At 42.2% G+C, this 15,553-nt stretch overlaps 1 protein-coding gene across 3 annotated transcripts in view; it reads left to right on the top strand.

Annotated features, from left to right (window-relative positions):
- Positions 1-609: 609 nt before the first annotated feature.
- Positions 610-15,553, top strand: part of PCGF5 (polycomb group ring finger 5) — a 112,333-nt gene continuing 97,389 nt past the window's right edge. The window contains exon 1 of one of the 3 annotated variants that reach the window (XM_045569287.1): positions 610-631. The gene's annotated coding sequence lies outside the window, so the exon portion shown is untranslated. Of the gene's footprint in view, positions 632-1,065; positions 1,149-15,553 lie in introns of those variants that run through there. The other 2 variants (XM_045569282.1, XM_045569286.1) reach the window with 2 other exon arrangements.

The following is a 15,553-nucleotide window of genomic DNA, read 5'->3' as shown; positions in this document are numbered from 1 at the left end:
CACACAGCTGACCCCCAAGTCAGAGTCATACCAGCTACAGGGAAGATTCTGCTGAGAGGATCGGAAAGGCTGCATGCACAGAGATGATAGGAGAAGGTAGAGGAGCCGAGTCTGAGAGTTTGACAGGTGGAGGTCGCTAAGAGGTTTTCTGGCAGCGAACACAGCACTATCAAAATTGAGTATGAAAAGGCAGAGGCATATGAGGTGTTGTCTGTAGACAGGGGCTTTCGGGTGAGGGTTGGGAAATGAGACGGAAGGGTGGAGGCCTAGTTGTTGGGGACTCTGAGGCATGAAAGCTTAAGGCCCTGGGGAGTCACTGGAGGATCTCGAACATCACAGTGGCAAGGTCACTTCTGGCGGGGGCAACTTTGAGATTAGAAGCAGAGAAGCTGGAAGCAGGGAAAGGAACTGCGAGCTAGGGGGTGGAGGGGGCAGTTTATACAGGAAGCCTGGACTTGACCGTCGCCAAAGACGCATATTAACATTGGAGCTGCTCTTCTATCTATCCAAGGGCATTCTTCCTCCGTCGGGGTGGGGGGCGGGGGGAAGTGCCCCTTCTGCAGCTGTGTGATACGAAGTCTCCAGCCAGAGAAGTTTCGAATTTCTCCTTGCCAAGGTCGGGCCACTACAGGTGGGCGATTGCGAACCCTGGGCGAACGACTGACTCCACGCCCTCCCTGGGAAGCCGCCGCGGCTTGTCCCCTCCAGGCCTGGGCACCGCCGCGGGCCGTGCCCGGCAGGGCGCTCCGGGAGCTGCGCCGCGGCGGCTCGAGGAGGCCTGGCGGGCGGCGGCGAGAGGCTGTGCCCCAGTTTGTGTCCAATCAGGGAGTGCGGGCTGTGCCCCGAGCCGGGCAGCAATGCGTAAACAAACCCACGGCAACTCCTCCGCCCCCTCGGCGCGCTCGCCCCGCGCCTGCCGCCGCCGCCGCCGTTGCCGCCGCCGCCGCGGGCCCCGCTCTCCTCGCGCGCGCACCCGCCCGCCCGCCCGCCGGGCCGGCCCAGCCCCCCGCCCGGCGCCGCTCGCACCCCCGCTGCCCCGCCCCGCCCCCGCCGGCGCGGGCTCCCTCACCTACCGCCCCACGCGCGCGCGCGCTCGCGCACCACGCGCCCCGCGCGGCCCGCCCGGATCGTGGCCTCTCGAGAGCAAGGTAAGGGCGATGCGCGGGGACCAGGGCGGCTTCCCCGCCCGACGCGGCCCAGGGAAGTTTCTGGCGTGGCTGTTTTCCGCCGGGCCGGAGGTGGGGAGGCCCCCGGCGCCGGGCGAGCCTGGCGGGCGGGCGGGGGCCGCCCGGCGCCCCGGGGTCACAAGTTGCCTAACCTGACATTGGTGCGGGCTGGCGGGCGGCGCGCCGAGCGGGGCTGGAGGCGCGGCGGGGCCGGGCGCCGGGCGGGCAAGGGGAGGGCCCCGAGGAACTTTCTTTTCCCCGGAGGGGCGCCTTCTAGCCCCGGCCGCGGCCCCGCCACGGGAGCAGCGGCTCCCTGGCTCGAGGGAGACCATGAAATGTGTTTGAAGAAGCTGACGCAGTTTGTGACGCTTGCGGCTTCCTGACGGGGACCGGCAACAGCGGCGCCTTCGCCGAGGAGGGACGAGCCTTGTCGGCGCTCGGGCCCTTCCCCCGCCCGGCAGCCGCGCGCCCCGGCGCCTAGTTCGGGGGCCGAGGGCCCGGGACGCGAGCATCTGCCGCGGGTTGGGAGACGGGCCCCGGCAGCGCGCGTCGCTTCCGTTTTGATTAGCTCAGGTTATTATATAAGATGTCACGGAGAGGAAAGGGGCGAGCGGGAGACGCGTCGGCGAGGGCGCGTTGGCCTTCCGCGAGTGGCAGGGAGGGGCAGGAGGCTGGGCCAGGCGGGACCCACCTGTGCGCCCTCCGCGCCCCCCGCGGGCGCCGCCCGCGCTCGCGCCGGGGTGGGGGCCGGTGGGGGAGGGAACGGACAGGCGCGCCCGCCGCTCCCCTCCCCGCCCGGGGAACACTCCGGCGGCGGCCAAAACGTGCTGTTTCCTCCCCGCCGACTCGCCGGCGTCTCCACGTTTCTGGCTCCAGGCGTTTGTACTTTGAAACATTTGTTTAATATTAAGGGAGCTGCGTGTGCGGCCGTCATAGTACGCCCGAAACGTGTGGCCGTGAGCTCCGGGGCAGTGAATGAATCATCGCCCCGCGGACCGGGCCGAGATGATTCATGCGGGGTACACACGCGCGCGTACTCGCCGCGTGCCTCTGACCCGGGGAGAGCGGCCCCGCTGCGGTGACGACGCCCGGAGGGGCGGGGGAGAGTTAGTGCAAAAGGGCAGCGGAGTTTCCCCCCTGTCCACAATAACTTTGGGGGTGTCAGGTTCCCCACATTCTCCAAGGCTTGTTTCGCGTTCTTGGAAGCGTTACAAGATTCCACCTGGTCGCATTAATGAGTCGGTGGAGGAGCGCTGGTTCGCTGGTCCTGCCTCATTCAGGATCTGGACGATGTCAAGTGAGGGAGGAACCGAACTCTGGCGGAATCCTTCTAGTAGCGTCTACTTAAGTGACTATAAAGTAATTCGAAAATTTTAAAAAGTTAGTGGATCTTAAAAGAAAAATAAGTGGCTCCTTAAGGAGAGAGTCTTAAAGATTAGTTTTTTGAGGTTTTTTTTAAAAAAGCCAAATCCTAAAAGGAGCCTACTTTGCCATTCATGAATACGAAATTTCTCCCAGTGTGATCACCCTTAATGACTAATTTTACTCATTCCCACTCCACCCTACATTTGTAGGATTGAGTAAAGTTTTCTCTTTATTGAGAACTCACCTCAAATGGGATCTACTCAGCAAGGCCCTGTTGATGGCTTTATTTATAACTTCTGACCCCCTCCAACCACTCCATAGTCCTATTTTATTTTCTTCGTAGCACTTAAGTGCTACCTGATACTATTTTGTTTAGGTGTTCTTTAAGTCTAGTCTCTTCCTGTTAGATTGTAATCTCCACTATGGCAGGTATTTTTGACTGTTTTGCAACTCTAGCATCTACAACAGTGCCTGGCGTGTGTTAGGCATGCAGTATTTGTTGACTAGTGAATGAACAAACTCCTCCTGATTTCTTGGTAGGACTGTCTTTGACAGTTGAAATCCAGTGCCTTTTGTGGCCAAGTCACCAAGTTGGCACAGTTCTAATTTTCTTTCTTTCTCCTTTTTCCTTCTGATTTTCTTTCGGTTTGTTTCTCCTCTGTGCTATGAACTTATAGCACAAGATGAGTTTCAACATCATATCCTAAGATACTTAGTATGAAGAAAGATAAATAGTGTGGATTCCTGTCAAGAGCAAGTATATTACTGTGTAAGTTGGTGGATGATTAAAAATATAATCTGTGCTAGTTGGGAAAAAGTGCAGGATATTGAAGTAGAATCAGCAAAGTTAAATTCCCACAGTCCTGTATGTGAAATATTTGAAATACTGATATTACTATATTTCTCCCTCTCTCTCTGCTGCCTGGAAACCATCCTCAAATTTAGCTTCAGTTTGGGAAGGTCCATAATAGGTAGCATTTAATATGAAGCATTAATTTAACTAAACCAATACAAGATTTATTCTGCAGAGGCCTTAACTCTGATTTGTTGTTAATGTCGGTAACTTCACAGAGGAGTAGATAAAAGGAATTATTTAAAATTATATTTTAAATATCTTAAATGGATTGTAAAGAATTAAAGCTATAATAAGTCAGTGATAGGAAGGACTTGAATGTTGTATTTAATAATACTCCTTTAGGGGATAAATTTTGATAAACTTTATATTATTATAAATAATAAACTTTGGAGGCATGTTAATCAGCTTCAATCTTGTAGCAGTATTTTCAGAACTCAGTACTTTTGAAGTCACTCCTAAAGAAAGAGAGGGCATCTAGTAGTTCTCTTTCCATAATAGTAGCTGTGATCACTTTCAGAAGCGTAATCTCTTAAGAGTAAGCTCAGAAATGATAGAATTTTACAGCTAAAAGGGACCTTGAAATTACTTGGCACAGTTCATTCCTTTTCATCGATCCCTTTACTGAGAAAACTAAGGCACAGTGAGATGACTTGCCTAAGATGCAGGGCCAGGATTAGAACCAAGAGTCCTGATTCCCACTCTAGGGCATAAGTGGTTGGAAGCCCCTGAATGAGCCAGAGCTCTCATAGGTGGCAAGGAAAGGTTCCTGCCCTTAGCTGATTGTCTGCCTCTTGCTAGTGAACTCTCAGAGTTAAATCATGTCTTATTTAGCTTTGTATCCTCTCATGTGCCTTGGACATCTTGAGGCTCAACAAATGCTTGTTGACTGTGGTTGGACAAATGGTTTTAAGTTCAAAATATATTTAGGAAGTAAGAAGCAGAAAAATATCTCTTTTCCAGAGTGAAGAAGTTTTCTGACAACAGAATCAGATGTTGGCAGTAAATTACCTTGGAATTAACCTTAGAACTTTTATAGATATGAAGCTACTGTTTAATTTGCAAGCCTCCAAGATTTAAGAAAAAATTACTTAAGACTTATAAGTGTGCATATTTGCTTACTTGGCATAATTATTCACTGGAAAAACAGTAGGAGACAGAGTCAGAACATCTGGTAGGTCTTGCCTCTGTCACAGTGTGTAATAGAAAAGCCTAGACTTTGAAGCCAATCAGAATTGGGACTGAAACTCAGCTCTGCCCCTAACAAGCAGGGCTCTCTGCAAGAAGCTACTTAACTTTTTGGGACATTCTCTCATCTCTAAAGTGGGGGTACTACTATTTACCTAGACAGATTGTTGTGAGACTGAGATAATGTATATAAAGCACCTGTTATACAGAGTATATGAGGCCCTTAATAAGTGATAATTGCTATAGTTATGACTACTTAATTATGTGACTATGTAATCTCTCAAAGCTTCAGTTTTCTTAACTGGAGAACTGATGGTTGGGATTGGGGGAGGAGATTAAATGGTCACTAAGATCTTGTCCAACTCTGTGGTTTTAAGAACCAATAAAGAATGTACAATTCTCCTGCAATTTTAGTTTAAATAAACTGATTCATATATCCTTGCTCCAATAAGAGGAACTGCAAGAATGGTTAGTTTCTAGGCCTTCCTAAGAATTTGTCTTAGTTAACTATGATGACATTAAGTATATTTTCATTATTTTATATGCTGTATGATAGATACAAAGTTAACACAAATATTTCAACCTCTCATTCAGCTTGCTATATACAAAGTAGTATAAGGAGTATATGGGTTAGTCAGACATAGACACCTTTTCTTTGGGAGGCTTGAGTCATGTAGAGAGTATAAGACAGATAACCAAAGGCTATATGACATGAAAGAACTGTTAGGTATAAAGAAAATACTTTGTGAATTCCTCTTCCAAGAGGAGGAAAAACTACTTCTAGCCACAAAAATTGGGAAAGACTTAATTAAGGAATTTTGAGCAAGGCCTTAAAGAATTGGTAGGACTTCAACTGGCAGAAATGTGGGAACCAGACTGTACTAAGACTTGAAGGAAAGGATATAAGGGCTTATCCAGGAGCAGAAAAGAATGTAGTCAAACTGGGGGTTGAAGAGCCTGGAGGCAGTATAGTGGGAGAGAAGGCCGTATGGGAAGATTAGGACCATACTGTGAAGCATTTTGAATGCTGGGCTAAGGACTCTGTTTAGCAGGCAATAAATAGCCATCAGAGACATTTTAAATGGGGGAACGATGTGATCAAAGATATGCATCACAAGAGCCATGGATAGTCCAGTTAGGAGTTATTAAAATAGTCTCCAGAAGAGAAGCAACGAGCACCTGAATTAGTAGGTGCAGGTGGGTTGGGCAAAAACTGTAGAAGTAAATTCAACAGAACTTGTTGCCTAATTGGATGTGGGAGTAGAGGGAGAAATAAAAGACAGATGCTGAGTGACTTAGGATGGCAGTGATGGGGATTGAAATAGGCAGTCAGAAAGAGCCACTAGTAAAGCACCTGCAAGTATTATGAAATCAATAAATATTTGATTAATTGGAGGTGATCATAAGTTTGGATTTGGATATATTAACTTTTTTGTGCCTACAGACCATATAGATGGATGAAAGCCATAAAATATAGGGAAAGATTTGAGGCATCTTTATGGAGGGGGACAGTGAACCTGTGAGAACAGTTCAGAGTGTCGGTGAGAAGAGTAAAAGGCCAGAGTTGAGCCTTGGGAAAGCCAATATTTGTGGGCTTGGAGGGAGTTAGAAGGAGGCAGACAGGATGCCAAGAAGAAAGAAACCAGAAGAGAATGAGGAAAAGCTAGAGTAAAAGAAGGCAAGGAAGGAGAATTTGGAGGAGCTTGATAGGGTAGAGGGGCCAAGATTGAAGACTGGGTAAAGGGCATTAGATTTGTCAATGAGACCATTGTCAGTAGCCTTTGAGGAGCAGGGTCAACAGTTGGGCACTGGAGACAGAAGTCATCTAGGTACCTGAGGGATGCCCGGGTGGGAAGGAAATGGAGACGGCTAAGTGTAAACTGTGACTAGACCATGAAAATCTGAGAGTTGGAGGGGACAATCAGTTGAGGTAATGAGAATGTTAATGAAACTTTCTTCAAAACAAAACCATAGGAAGGCCTGAGAGTGTGGGTAGAGTGGCTGCCAGTGGAGAGGAAGGGCCTGAAGATCAAGGGAGGAGGGTAATTAATGCACCAGGCCATCCTCACATAGGACGGATAGGAGCAAGATAGGCAACCATACATCCGGACAGCTGCTATCCAGGTTCAATTATGGGATATTTGGACAAATAAGATCAGTTTTTATTCTAAGAGAAATTACCCTTTTGAATAATAAATTATTTGATCACCCTCATCATGACACAAATAAAGAAATTATTCATGGAAAAACGTGACAATAAAACAAGAAAAGGAAATTAAAGGTATACTGATTGGGAAGGAGGAAATAAAGCTATTTTTATTTGAAGATGATGTGATTGTCTAGAGAATCTGAAAGAACTGACAAGAAAAATTCTGGAACTAACAAGCAATTATAGCAAGATTGTAGGATACAAGGTTACTATACAAAAGTCAATCACTTTTCTGTACACCAGGAATGAACAACTGGAATTTGAAATTTAAAAAAAAAAGAAAGAAACACAATACTATTTACATTAGTGTCCAAAAAGAAATGAGATATTTAGGTATACACCTAACAAAATATGTATGAGATCTATGTGAAGAAAACTATAAAACTCTTAGAAATCAAAGAAGAATTAAATAAATGGAAATATATTTCATGTTCATGTGTAGGAAGGCTCAGTATTGTCAAAACTTCCCAACTGGATTCATAGATCATTGTAATCTCAATCAAAATCCCAGCAAGTTATTTTGTAGGTAATGATAAACTGACTCTAAAGTTTATATAGAGAGGCAAAAGACCTAGAATAGCCAGTACAATATTGAAGGAGAACAGAGTTGGAGGAATGACACTACCTGACTTAAAGACTTACTATAAAGCTATTGCAGTCAAGACAGTGTGGTATTGGTAAAAAATTAAACAAAAACATCAGTGGAACAGAATAGAGAACCCAGAAATAGACCCACGTAAATATAGTCAACTGATCTTTGCCAAAGCAGCAAAGGCAATACAATGGAGAAATGATAATCATTTTAGCAAATAGTGAAGGGACAACTGGACATCCATCTACTAAAAAAAAAAGTCTAGACACAAACTTTAAATCTGTCACAAAAATTAAGTCAAAATGGATCACAAATTTGAGCATAAATCTATAACAGGAGAAAATATAGATGACCTTGAGTTTGATCATGACTTTTTAGATAGGACAGCAAAGGCACAACCATGAAAGAAAGAATTGATAAGCTAGACTTCATTAAAATTAAAAAATTTCTGCTCTGCAAACAGCAGAGGATAAAAAGAGGCTGGGCAGAATAGATCACTTTTGTAATCCCAGCACTTTGGGAGGCTGAAGCAGGATGATTGCTTGAGGCCAGGAGTTTGAGACCAGCCTGGGCAACATAGTGAGACAAAAAATAAACAATAAACCATATGTGGTGGCACATGCCTGTAGTCCACCCTGTAGTCCCAGCTACTCAGGAGGCTGAGGCAGGAGGATTGCTTGAGCCCAGGAGTTGGAGGTTGTAGTGAGCTACGATGACACTGTTGCACTCTAGCCTGGGCAACAGAGTGAGCCCTGTCTCCAAAAAGAAAAAGAAAAGAAAAGAAAAAGATGAGCCACAGACTGGGAAAAATATTTGCAAAAGACGTATCTGATAAAAGACTGTTATCCAAAATATACAAAGAACTCTTAAAACTAAACAGCAACAAAAACCCAATTAAAAAATGGGCCAAAGAAAGACACCTCACTAGAGAAGATACACAGATGTCAAATAAGCATACGAAAAGATGCTCCAAGCCATATGTCATCAGGAAAATGCAAATCAAAACAACAATGATATACCACTACCCACCTATTGGAATGGCCAAAATCCAGAACAGTGACAACACTAAATGCTGGTGAGGATGTGGAGCAACAAGAACTCTTATTCATTACTGGTGGGATTGCCAAATGGGTACAACCACTTTGGAAGACAGTTTGGTGTTTTCTTACAAAACTAAACATATTCTTAACACACAATCCAGCAAGTGTGTTCCTTGGTATTTACCCAAAGGAGTTGAAAACTTATGTCCACACAGGAACCTGCAAACTGAGCTTTATAGCAGCTTTGTTCATAATTGCCAAAACTTGGAAGCAACCAAGACGTCATTCAGGGTAAATAAACTGTGGTACATCTAGACAATGAAATATTCAGTGCTAAAAAGAAATGAGCTGTCAAACCAAGGAAAGATTTGGAGGAAACTTAAATGCATATTATTAAGTGAAAGAAGCTAATCTAAAAAGGCTAGATACTGTATGATTCCAACTATATGACGTTCTGGGAAGGGAAAAACTATGGAGAGAGTATGAATATCAGTGGTTGCCAGGGGTTAGGAGGGAGGGAGGGATGAATAGGCAGAGCACAGAGGATTTCTAGGGCAGTGAAAATACTTTGTATTATATTATTATATAAGGGTGGATACATGTGATTATACATTTGTCCAAGCCCATAGAATATGCAATAGCAAAAAAAAAATGATGTGTTATGGAGGGAAGAAGAGAAGTTAGATGAAGGCAAAAGAAATTCTGAGTTTTAAAGAGGAAAGCTGATAGTGGGGAGGTGGCTGCATTTGAAATGGGTTGGTTCCCTTCTGTTGATTTGCTGGAAAGTAAACGGGGAGCAAGTTGTAAAGCTGAGGTAGAGGAGAATGGAAAAGGCTTGGAAAGCTGTTGATCTGCATGCACTGGGGAGCCAAAGGTGACGAGGGCTTGACAAGTTGCTAGAAGGCCTTAGCCTAGTGATAGGACGAATCATTCCTGTACTTATGACTTTTTGCAGCAACGCTCAGAAAATTGGAAGTGGAGATAGTGTGAGTATCACTGAAATTGCCAACTCCATATGGGCCTGGGTTGAGTAGGAAGGCAAGTGAAACTGGAGTGTTGATGGGCTGGGAGGATGGCAGGGGATGTGAGATTAGACTGTGTAATGGCTGACTCAGCAGGATTGAAGAAGAGAGAGATGGGAGCATGGAGGGGTTTCTAAGGTCAGTAGTAAAGGACACGAGGGACTTTCAAAATAGTATCTTATCAGTATGGGAATCAGTTCTGAGTGATGATGAAAATTCAAAGTGTGGCTGGGTTTGAGGATGGTGAGTGACACAGGCCATCGAAGGTAGAAGGTCTTCAGGAACTATGAGGCCAAAGTATCAAAGTGATTAAATATTAATATCAATGTCTGTCTTAAAGCTATGGAAAATACTTACTAAAGCCTTTCTGAACATTTAGTCCACACAGTTGGAAAGTACCTTAAAGATAAAGAAGTTAGTTATTCCTTTATTTGAAAGATGGGGAAGCTTTAAAGTTTTTTAAACACTTCTAGAAATATGAGACGTGTCCAAGATCAGAGACACATGTGGCAGAGCTAGTTCTGGAAAGAACTGGGTTCGCTGAATCTCAGTTAGTGTTGCCCTGTAGGGAAGGAGAAGTGATTAAAGTACCCACTGAACAAAATCTTAGAAAGCTTCTTAACCATACTGAGAAACAGACCCATGACTGTCATACAGCAACCAAATAAAATGCTCCACCTCTATGGGGAAGAACATGGTGTCGGATGAGAAGCCAGGAGTGGATGGGTAATATCCCTCGTTTGGAAACCTTCTAAGTGCCAAAGAGGTGTTGGTTCCTCTTGAACATAAGGTTATTTTTACTACTCATAGCATTTTTATTTGCATTTGAGTTACACTAATCTCTGAGAGGCAGCAGGCACATTGGTACGTCAACTGGAAGTGAATGAAATGACAAACAACGGTTTGAACATAGTCCTTAGTTTATCAATTTCACAGCCATACTTAGAGGATTTCTCTTTCCTTTTTTTTTTCTTTTCTTTTTATTATCTCCTTCCTCACTGGGAATCTCAGGAAACTCACAGATGTCATGACAAAGATGATCAGCTTTGAGATCCTGTTTTTGAACTCAGAACTTTGAGAAGTGAAAAGTTCTTTCTCCTCATAAAATCTTTAAGAAGTCGTTAATTAGATACATGGCCCTGGGAATTTGTGCTGGTTCTGTCACTGTTTGTGATATTACTAATCAACTCTTAAGTGCCTGAGTTTCCTCATCTATAGCATGAGAAAAAAATATCTGCTCTATCTCCTAGATATTTAATGTGAAAGCTCTTTGCAAATAAGTAGTGTTGTGCAAAAGTAAGATATCGGTATTACCTCATGGATGCAAGGTAAACTTTGAAGTTCAGGAACTTAATTTTTAAATAAAGTGCTCTGAATAAAAAAGCAAAGATGACTGTTGAAATTTGGTAGGACACTGGTTTAGGCCCTTAAAGTAAATCATAACAACTCTTCTCCCTTTATCCATGAAAGAGTATGTAATAATTCTGGCCAAGTGACATTCAGGCAGTGTTATGACAAATGAAATTTCTGCCTTTTTATCTATTTCTCTTTTAACTTCTAAAAAAGTTTTTTATTGTAAAATATAACATATATAAGGAAAAGTTTTGAAATATAAATACACAGTTTAATGAATTTTAAAAAGTGAACATCCGTGTAACTACCACCAGCTCAAGAAATAGACGAATTTAATTTTTTTTTTTCTCCATGGGAATTTTTTTTCTTCTGTTAGATGCTTGGTATTTTTTTTTTCCTTCAGGGAAGTCATGAGTAGTAGCAGGAGGCAATTATAAGCTTTGGCAAGTCCAAAATATGCGCTCCTTTCCAGTGGAATAAGATCGAAGTTATAATATTAGTGTTTTACTCTTTAGTTACTCTTGCAATTTGTTTCTTATTTCTGAAACAGTGAATTTAGTTTTATGACAAGTGCCAGGTTTTCAGCCTTAAAGATTAAAATCTTTAGTCTAAGCATCTTCGGATTTGTGTCCTTTGGATAGGATTGAAAAGGTTATGATATTTTGTATTAATATATGAGAGAAGTCCTCATGTTTGGTTATTTTGCAAAAGTTCTGATCTTCCCTCCTTTGCCTGTCTTCAGAAGCAAAACAGCTAAGACTTCAGTATTGATGTGGCTTTTGTGCAGTAGTCAAAAGTCTTCTTGGAAAATGCTTGACAGTTATCAAGGTAAATACCTTTCAGCTCAGGTCACCATAGGTTAGATCTGAAGTGGCAAGAAGGAGCCAGTGAAAAAGCTTTTTTTGTATTAAAAAGTCTGTCTTTTCTTTGTTTAATTATAATCTAGTGTTATAAATCCTATCATGTTATAAAACCAAACCAAATTAGTTATAAAACCAATTTTAAAACTAAATTAATGAATTAAGAGATTCAGAGTCTTTTGTGGAATCCAAAAGAGGATTCTTTTGAATAAGTTTTTTTATGATTAAAAAATCATAATAAACATTAAGGTAATTGGGAAAATAGCTAATCAGGCATGTCTATAAAAACAAAAGCTCTGAGTAAGTTAAAAAAAATTGATAAAGACTCGTCTTTGGTGGCAGATTCTACAGTTGTAAGATTTAGTTACTGGTTTTCAGATTAGAATTTGGTGGATTGAACATGTGTGTTTACTGTCAGTCTCCCCTGAAGCACCATGAGAGTAATGGTAAACATGGGGAGAGGCAACAGTAGACGGGAAATACCAGAAAATTTTTGGAGGACGAAAAGTAAATAGACCTGTGGCTACTGTCTTAGTATAGTGGAGAAAGTTGACACCTAAGTGCCTTGAAGGCAGTTTGGGAGTGGATACTGGGAGGAAACAGCCAATATATCCCCCAGAATCCCAGAAAGGCTCTGGAGTGAGACATGGGCCTGAAAATGAGAGATTGGTTGAAAGTCTATAAATAGAACTAGACCCTCAGTTCACTTCTCCTATCCCATACAGCAAGATGAAATCCTTGCTGGGGACTTGAAACTTGTTTTTCTGGAAATATTAAAATAAATTAGAGGTTCTGGATTTAGGGATGACAGACAAAACAGAGGGGATGGGTAAAAATGATCAACTGAAAAAAAAAGAATAATGAAATTTTGTGTGCTAAACACTGAGACCCCATACTGTTCCCCGACCCTGATCCAGAGGTAGGTAATCATCCAGGCAGAATATTGAAGGACTCTTCTCTGGATAAAATGAGCAGCCTCAGAGGAAAGACCTACAGATACTGACATTTGAGGTCCCACAATGAAAAAGAATGACATACTACCTATTTTCCCTGGAGTGAGTGCACCACTCAACAACCCTGCAACACTACCCCCAACCTCCGCCCCACGAACATGGAACTTGCAGTCAGCTTTTTGGTGCTCTGTTCTTAAACACAAATAAATAGGTAATGAGTATGAGACATTTGAAGAAGAGATATTTCAACCAAAAAGGCAGAAACCAAAACAAATAAGGAAAAAGAAAAAAGAATCATGGAGTAAGCAGAAATGCAAGGAAAAGAAGAAAATGAAAATAATCAAAGCTAAAGCACCTATAATTGATATGTAAAGAGATGAGAAGATAGTGCTTCCATAAAATAAGAATAGGGACTGTGAAAAAAGTAATAATCAGAGAATAAGAAATCTTAGAAATTTAAAATAAGATGACAAAAAAATTTTGTTGAGTGGACCAGGAGACAAAGTAGAAATAAAAATAAAAAATATGGAAAATAGGAGAGAAGAAATAGAATTAGAGGATCAGTTCAGCAGGTATAATATAAGAATTCCAGAAAGAGACTACAGAGAAAAGTGAAGGAAAGGAAGTTACCAAAGAAGTAATACAAGAAAATTTCCCAGAATTGGAGAACATACATTTGTAAACCAGCCAGGAAAATGAATGAAAAAAGACCACAAAAGACATACAGTGTACAAAATGTATCATTGTAAAACTTAAAAGTACTAAGGAAAAAATGGAAATATCTTAAATTCCTGCAGAAAAATAGAAAAAGATCCAAAAAGATTGCCAAGTGGAATGGCACTAGATTACATAATAGCAACACTGGAATCTAAAGGACAATGGATTAATTCCTTCAGAATTCTGAGGGAAATTATTTGCCATCTAGAATTTCAAACACAAACTATCAAGTGGGAGATAGAATGAAACTATTTTGAAGGTATGAAAGATCTTAGAAATTTATTCTCTATGCGTCATTTCACAGGAAGCTAATGGATGGTATATTTTACCAAAATGTGGGCATAAACCAAGAAAGAATAATATATGGAATTCCAAAAACAGGTAATCAAACACAGGAGAAAAACAAAAGAAAATTCTAGGATGACAGTGAAGAGAAACTTCAAGATAACATTTGTGCAGCAGGCCTAGAGAGAATCCAGTTCAGAACAGAATAGGAGGAAGGATTACTCAACAAAAGCAAAACTGAGCAATGATCTGATACATTTGACCAAGTGTAAAATATTCTTCAGAGGGGCTTTTTAGTTCCTGTGGAGCATTTGGGATGAATTATTGATTCAAAAAAACCTGGTAAATGGAAAGGCTTGGGTAGCAGCTATTTGTCAGCTGGTGTGGAAATATTTTATTAATAACAACAATAAGCACAGCTATACCAAAACATACAAGCTATTAACCCTGGCCATACCTGACTGCAGGGGAGCCTGGGAAAAAACATTGACTTAACTATACAGTACTGGGAGAATGGAAAAGGATGAGCTGGCCATAATTACATTAATTTCTAAAACTAATAAATCAAGAAGTGTCAGTATAAACATTACTTAGGAATACGCAATTACATATCAGAAGAAATAAGCTAAAATTTTTTAAAGTAGTTTGTCTTTGGGAGTGAGTAGAGAGCTGAGGCAGGGTATTGCTATTTTTTTATTTTTTAAGCCTTGTAGTGCACTAGGAGTTTTTAAATAATTTTCATGGGTTACTTTAATAAAAGTAAAATTAGTAAGAATAAAGTAGTGCAGTGGTAATAATGGTTAGAGAATGATTTACATGTATCCAGAGCTTCAAAAATATATATAAAAAGTTAATAAAATATATATATATATAAAAAGTTAAGAAGCATTATTATTTTGAAGTTAGACTTGTCCCCCGCAACTGTGATTCCAGTACTCACTCTGTCTCAGCATCTTTTGGGGGAGCTTTTAGAAAATTGAAATGACTCCCTCATCCCAAGATTCTGACTTATTTGGCTTTGGGTGAGCCCCAGGGAATCAGTAATTTTTAAAAGCTCCTCCTCTAGCCAAGTAGTTTAAACATCTTTTGTATTCTCCCTACCCTACCCTACTCTCTCACTGCTTCTGTTTGCAGTCAGATCTTCTCTATCCTCAGATCTGAACTAGTATGGTCTCTTTCAGGTCAGAAAAGTAGGAGGAAGGAAAGGGAGAGGGCATTAAGATGACCCATGAAGAATGAGAATAGCTATCAGAGAGCCAATATTTGTTTTTGGTTTTGTTTCGTTTTGTTTTGTTTTGAGACAGTCTTGCTCTGTCTCCCCTGCTAGAGTGCGGTGGCATCATCATAGCTCACTGCTCAAACTCCTGGGCTCCAGCAGTCCCCCTGCCTCAGCCTTTCCATTAGACTACAGGAGCTGCACCACCACACATGACTAATTTTTTCTGTTTTTAGGTGAGAGGGTCTCACTCTTGCTCAGGCTGGTCTCAAACTCCTGAGCTCAAGCCATCCTCCTGCCCTGGCCTCCCAGAGTGCTAGAATTGCAGGTGTGAGCCATCATCGCACCCGGCCAGTATTTGTTTCTTTGTGTTTTTCAGAAACTAAATTGTTTGACCTTATCTTGAATTTCTTCTGAAGTAATTTCAGAGCTCAAGTTCAAGTAAATTTGAACTTAATAACATTTTGTTATTTCTTTACTGTAGGTGTTGCCTCTTGGGGCTAAATCAGCTGTACCCTCAGGTTGCCCTCAAGTTCTTGTACCTCCTCTGGGTTCTGCCCCTGACTCTCCAGCTGTGGTCTACCAGGCCAGTAGCAGTATTTCTACTTTGCAACTGTGATCTCCAACGATTTTCATAGCTCACTAGTTTCCTATGGGGAGAACTCCTAGAAAGGTGATTAGGTAGGAAGAGATGAAGGAATGTGGGAACTACATGGTTTCCCAAGGTTAGAAGT

Source organism: Lemur catta, chromosome 14 (genome assembly GCF_020740605.2).
Source record: "Lemur catta isolate mLemCat1 chromosome 14, mLemCat1.pri, whole genome shotgun sequence".
Lineage (NCBI taxonomy): Eukaryota > Metazoa > Chordata > Mammalia > Primates > Lemuridae > Lemur > Lemur catta.
Note: the sequence above shows the minus strand (reverse complement) of the source record. Positions and strands in the feature narration are given on the sequence as shown.